At 37.0% G+C, this 6,505-nt stretch overlaps 1 long non-coding RNA gene across 1 annotated transcript; it reads right to left on the bottom strand.

Annotated features, from left to right (window-relative positions):
* Window positions 1–1,355: 1,355 nt before the first annotated feature.
* Window positions 1,356–1,984, bottom strand: LOC120457631. The gene is made up of 2 exons (XR_005617061.1): window positions 1,899–1,984; window positions 1,356–1,833 (listed from the first exon to the last, which is right to left on the bottom strand). It is a non-coding gene; the product is annotated as an uncharacterized LOC120457631 (long non-coding RNA).
* Between the last annotated feature and the right edge of the window lie 4,521 nt (window positions 1,985–6,505).

Below are 6,505 nucleotides of genomic sequence, written 5' to 3'. Positions count from 1 at the left end.
CATAAAACCGTTAAAAAACCGTCGTTCCCGTATATTCCAGCTACTTAATAAAATTTTTAAAATAAGTACATCTGTTTTTTGATAATCGAAATTAAATTTAATCCACATTAAATATTAAGCAACGAATAATCGACAAATAATTCGCAATATGAATTGACAACAAATGGCCCATAAATATGCATAATAATAATATGCTATGTTGAACACTTAATTTGCTGCATAAAAACACCGTTAAAGTGTACCGTTAATTTTAAATCAATGTAGATCTAATTATGAGTTGCATGATCCCTACAGAGTATTATGTTCTGACTATAATAGATTCTATCCTATGATCTCTAATTCTGATACTATCAATACTAACGTATTTAACAAGTTCTTAGATCTTACTAGTATACAAATATTTCCTCGTCCTTTACTGTTTTTTATATCCCGTCTATCTTCCCGCGATTCGAGCCGTGCGATACACAGCAGCGCCCCTCCGTCGGTTGGGCGACTCAGTAAATGAAATAAATGTTACGTTAATGGGTTAATCCAAGACTCTGATGTCGTAGTAATTAAAGATTATGTGGAAGCTTCCGACTTAGAGGATTCAGTAGATCGATTCTTAAGAGGAGTATTTGACCCTTCTATGTCATCTATTCTCACTACAAAAATTAATTGCCAGTAAATTTGCGTCTCTTGAGTGGAGCGATTTTCCTTTTGGAGCGGCGACGCAGGAAGTTTTAAATGATCTTATACGAGGCAATGGAGACGACCAAGAAATGGAGGATTTGGAAGATAAGAAACTGATCCACTCTAAGTATGGATTCCACTACAAGCTTTGTCCCTAGAGTGATGATGACGCTTCGGAAGGACCAGATACGTGCCAGAGTCATAGGCTTCGGATTCTAAGAGACGAGGAAAGCGCTTTCGTCTGTGGATGTGGATAGTGCGGTGAGTGCCAAATTGATAATGGAGAAGTGACGATGATAAAACAGTATCCGAGCTAAAAGCTTTTATGCTTGGCACTAGTAATTGTTTTTGCATATAAAAAATAAAGGCATGCCCTTTCAGCGGCAATATTCTTTTTAAATGTTCATAAAATTTTGCCGATGAACCTAAATCCGATTTCGAATTGCCGTTCCCTTCGATTTCATTCAGCAATTCAAAGAAAAATAATTTCAATATTTATATTATGTGTTTATTGTTTAGTCTAAGTTATTCATTTCCTTTTAGCTTGTAATAAAAATGTTATAATGTTCTGAAGAAATTTTGAAGTGGGCGCAGCTAGCTTTGCTTGGTGATGTAGGGTAGCACATGCAGAAGGGGTCGCTCAGGCTGTTCAGCGCTGTGGGTGTGAGCGACCATAGGTAGGGTGGGCAAGAAAAATGCCTCCATAACATCCGAGGAGGTGAGAGGGTTCAGCCGAAGTGAAAGTATTTGTCTTTTTGCAGCTTATTATTATTAGTTTATTGTCGCACGCAACTATCTTTTATTGAAATTATGTATAGGCATTCCGAGATCTGAGCAAGATCACAAGATCACACCCGTCGTCGACGAGCCAAGCCGGACAATTATGCGCTCAAATCTCGATTTAACATCTGGCCTGTTGTATTTTGTATCAGTGTAGCGGTTCGTTACATTTCCTAAGATCTAAAACTTGACCAGTATTATGAGGTAAGTCCTATCTGTTCTGGTGAAATTTAAAGAAGAATTTACTCCAAATGACTTTTAATTTTAGTTATTATAGAATTTAAATCCTTTTATAAAACTCAATTATTTTGTTTATTCATAATCAGGAGCAATAGCCAAGTCGATCTCGGCATGTCCGCATGAAAATGGAGATTTCGGAAACTATTAAAGATAAAGAGATTAGATTAGACATGCACATTGTAGTGGCGATATCTATTGGCTTTTACCCCTTTCAAACATTTTTTAAATTTGATATATCATCGATACGATTACATATTTCACAACTGCTACTTCTGATGTTCCTCTATTGCCGTACAAACGTGACTAAGCTTAGCTTGGATTTTGCGCTGATTATATAGCCCACAGCTAGTGTGCCCAGGTCGTACGATTGTGGGCAATTTCCGACAACGCACTGTCGAGAACGTCCAGTTGCCTTGGTCAGCTGGTATGTTTAGTGTGGCCGATAACGTGTTATCGATATTCCAGGGCTGCACGGATCAATTGGTTTGCTTAGTGTGGCCAACTGCATGGGAATCCCAGGGCTACACTGTGCTTAATTTTGGGCGCGAGGTTAGTGTCTGTGTGATTTTTGATTGAAAACTCTTTTGTTGGAATGTTAAAAGAATGTTTTCCTTTTCGATCGCTTTAGCTTAGTAAGGGGTCTGACAGTCGAGGAACTCGACTATATCGTTCTCTCTTGCTGCAATTTAAATTGACATTTTATGGGGTCAATATTGTTTTCTAGCGATTTAGATGACAACATATTTACATATTCATAAAATTTTCAAATTATTCCTTTTTAAAAATTTAATTTTAATTTTCACCTGCCACGTACTTGGTCGTTCAAACGCCATGTTGGCCTCCAAACAGAAGTAGGCACCATCCTCATACTGTTGCAACTGGGGTGCTAATTCCTAATTCCTCAGCCATTTGGGCTACATCCTCTTTTCTATGATCTATATCTTCGTATCATTATTGTCTGTAGTGTGTAACGAACAACGTTAGTGGCCTGCCCACACTACCTATGGTCGTTCCTTCCCGGCTTTTCTAACGACCCCTTTGTCCATTTTACCGGAACTGCATTAACTAAAAAAAATCTATTCAGAATGCATTATAATTAATTCTCTAAAAAAATAAAATTAAATGAATATTAATTTTGGCTGGACAAAAAAAAACATACATACAATCAATGAAACAATTAAGTTCCTTTTTTGAAGTTCGTAGATTTTCCCAGGTGTTCCCTATTGCATTTTCAAATCCAAATCTAACGTCATTTCTTTTTGAAAACAATTTGAAGGCTGGTCGTTTGCATTTTGGTACTCTAAACCGAATGTTTAGATGTTTTAAGTTTTCTTTTTCTTTGTTTTACTCTTTGTAGCTGCGGCATTCATCGGTGAAAGCGCTTCCAACGAGCTGCTACTGTTACAAGAAAGACTTAAACGCCGAAAAGCCACCTGCCGTGTGTGTCACAAAAATATTTTTTTCGCGAACTCGTGAAAATCGCTTCTACATTATATTTGCGCTATGTTCGAATTGTTTTCAAAGTTCTCCACTTATGAAATCTTAATTAGTGTTATCTTACGTTTTAACTAAAAATTATAAGTTATTTAAATATAGAGTACAAAATATATTTATAAAAAAATGTCTCCTATGCTATTCTGTTCTTTTGTTGAGTTTTAATTCCCGTTATATATACATATATATATATATATATATATATATATATATATTCTTGATCAGGATCAATGGCCGAGTCGATCTTTCTCTGTCCGTCCGTCTGTCCGTTCGTATGAGCGCAGCGCAAGTTTGTCGATTCATGTTGCCACGCACACTCTAACGCCCACAAACCGCCCAAAGCTGCCACGCCCACACTTTTGAAAAATTTTTTGATATTTTTTCATTTTTGTATTAGTCTTGTAAATTTCTATCAATTTGCCAAAAAAAATTTTGCCACGCCCACTCCAACGCCCACAAACCGCCAAAAACTGTCAGAGTTGAAGACACTCCTTCGCACTTGAGTAACGGGTATCAGATAGTCGGGGAACTCGACTATAGCGTTCTCTCTTGTTTTTACTGTTTATGAGCCTATATCTTCTATAATCGTAGCTTTTAATCTATTATTGGTATGCAATACTCTACTCTTGCCTTCTGTTCTTACAATGCAAATGCAAAATTCTTCTTTGCTCACAATTCGTAGCACCGTTATAGAAAAATTGTGTGCCGCGATTTTTTTTTCTTAGGAAATAAGTATATGTGAACACAAAAGCTTGTGCGCATTTGTCAATCAGCGTGTTATTTGGATCGAGTAAATTGGTGTTAATTGACTGTATTCTAAAGAAAATAAATTAATTACACAAAAATAATATGTAAGTAATCAATTAATCGCATGTAACACTATAAAAAATTCAGTTTTTTTCTAAGAATGCCTCGTGGAACACACTTGTCTGCCGAAGAGCGCGGTCTGATTATGGGTTTGAGCGAAAGTGGCGCCAAAATTTCTGAAATAGCTTCCCGAGTGGAATCTTATGGAAAAGCCGAACGCAGTGGCAGACCCAGTACCATTGTTAACAAGCAAATGTAACGACATTAAGCGCCATTTGAAGCTCAAAGTGTCTAGGAGACGGGTTCATCAGCTTTTGGCAGGCTCTCGGTTGCCTGTACCAATGCTACTACCACGTCACATAAGCACACGTTTGTCATTGGCCGAAAAATACAAATTTTGCACCGAAGAATTACGCAGTGTTATATTTTCGGATGAGAAAAAGGATGGCCCAGATGGGTGTCATAAGTATTGGCGTGATTTACGACATCCCCGAGAGACACGACACAAAAGGAACTTTGGCGGCGGATCACTGATGGTTTGGGCTGCTTTTGGATATGCAGGAAAGTCTCGCATTTGTTTTATTCCAACCAAAACAAACTCCGAGATATATACCCAGTTGCTGGAAGAAGAATTAATAGACTTTGCAACGGAGCTTTACGCCGATAACTGGACTTTTCAGCAGGACAACGCTCCAATCCATACATCATGTGCTACAAAAACATTTTTTTCTTCAAAATCTATACCACTTCTGGAGTGGCCAGCGATTAGTCCGGACTTAAACCCTATTAAGGACCTCTGGGGAATTCTTTCAGCAAGAATTTATATGAATGGACGGCAGTTTGACAATATCAGACAATTAAAAGACGTTTTGGTTGCAGAGTGGGAGCTAATAAGCAATGAAACTCTCCAAAATTTAGCAGACTCTATGCCAAATCGCATTTATAAGCTTCTTATGGCTAAGGGAAAGCATATAAATTACTAAAATAAAAAACAATAATTGAATACAGAAACAATTAATAAGATTAATAATTGAATACAGAAACAATTAATAAGATTAAGAGAACCGAATGAAAAATACACATATACTTATTTCCTAAAGACTTGTTAAATTCAATAAAATATATTTATAAGTTTCCATTAAACTATGTCTTATTATTATATATTCTGTTAGCGATTCAAAAGGCCTATAAATTAAAAAAAAGCTTGACCGGATTCACTTTGTTGAAAGTATACTTTTTTGGAAAAAAATGCATCCACATATACTTATTTCCCTGAGGTAGTGGAAGGGAGAATGAGAGTCTTAAACAGTTTTTGGCGGTTTGTAGGCGTTATAGTGGGCGTGGCAGAAAGTTTTTTGGCAAATCGATAGAAATTTACAAGACTAATACAAAAATGAAAAATATCAAAACATTTTTCAAAAGTGTGGGCGTAGCAGCTTTGGGAGGTTTGTGGGCGTTAGAGTGGGCGTGGCAAAAAGTTTTTTGGCAAATCGATAGAAATTTACAAGACCAATACAAAAATGAAAAAATATCAAAACATTTTTCAAAAGTTTGGGCGTGGCAGTTTTGGGCGGTTTGTGGGCGTGGCAACATGAATCGACAAACGTGCGCTGCGTCTATGTCTCTGGAGTCTGTATGCTTAATCTCAACTTTCTAGCTTTTGTAGTTCCTGAGATCACAGCGTTCATACGGACGGATGTAACGTATCACATTCAAGAATAACGTCAGGCAGGGTGTTCGATGGGTATCGAGCGCACGCGAGCAATGGTCCGGCTGCTGCTTGTCGGTAAAAGGGGGTGGTGGTCTTGCTGCGATCCCATATTTGCCTATCTTTGATTATAAAACTTATTTTCGCGTGCTAGACAAGCTAACCTGATCCGGAAGTAGGAGAACTCATAATACAGACATCTAGAAAGGGAAAACATGTTCTAATAGTCTACGCCAAACCGATCTCGGCCAGCCTCCGGTGTTATTGGAGGCCTTCGTTGACCCGCCCTACCAATGGCCATCTTATCATCATGATTTTTCCCTGATGGCCCCTTGTGAAACCTAATCTATCCGCAAGGGCCTCATGCTAGCTGCGGCGAAAAACTTAGGGGATTACCACATTATAAATTTGATTTTATTCCTAACATACGTGAACATTCTTAAAACTAGGCATATAAAATATATAGGAACGAAATAGTAAAGAGATAAATTTTTGCATATATATAAATAAATAAATTATTGTTTTTTTGGAATTCACAAAGAAATGAGGATTAAAGAGTATATAAAAATTGACAAAGAAAATTACAAGACATTAATATACGTGAATTTAAATAGCGATTGTCTCGGATTTCTTTCAGTGTGAATATGTTTAGTTCTTTTGCACTTCCTTTTATGATCTTTACGTTATCATTTATTTGAACATTTCAAGAAAAAAACAATAGGGACAACTACGTTAATGCTTTAAGTGCTGAACTTGTTTTAATTTGGCCAATATACATAATTAACATGGTTTTCTTTGGTGACT

Source organism: Drosophila santomea, unplaced genomic scaffold, assembly GCF_016746245.2.
Source record: "Drosophila santomea strain STO CAGO 1482 unplaced genomic scaffold, Prin_Dsan_1.1 Segkk69_quiver_pilon_scaf, whole genome shotgun sequence".
Classification (NCBI taxonomy): Eukaryota; Metazoa; Arthropoda; class Insecta; order Diptera; family Drosophilidae; genus Drosophila; species Drosophila santomea.
The sequence above is the reverse complement of the archived record's forward strand: the minus strand, read 5'-3'. Positions and strand labels throughout refer to the sequence as shown.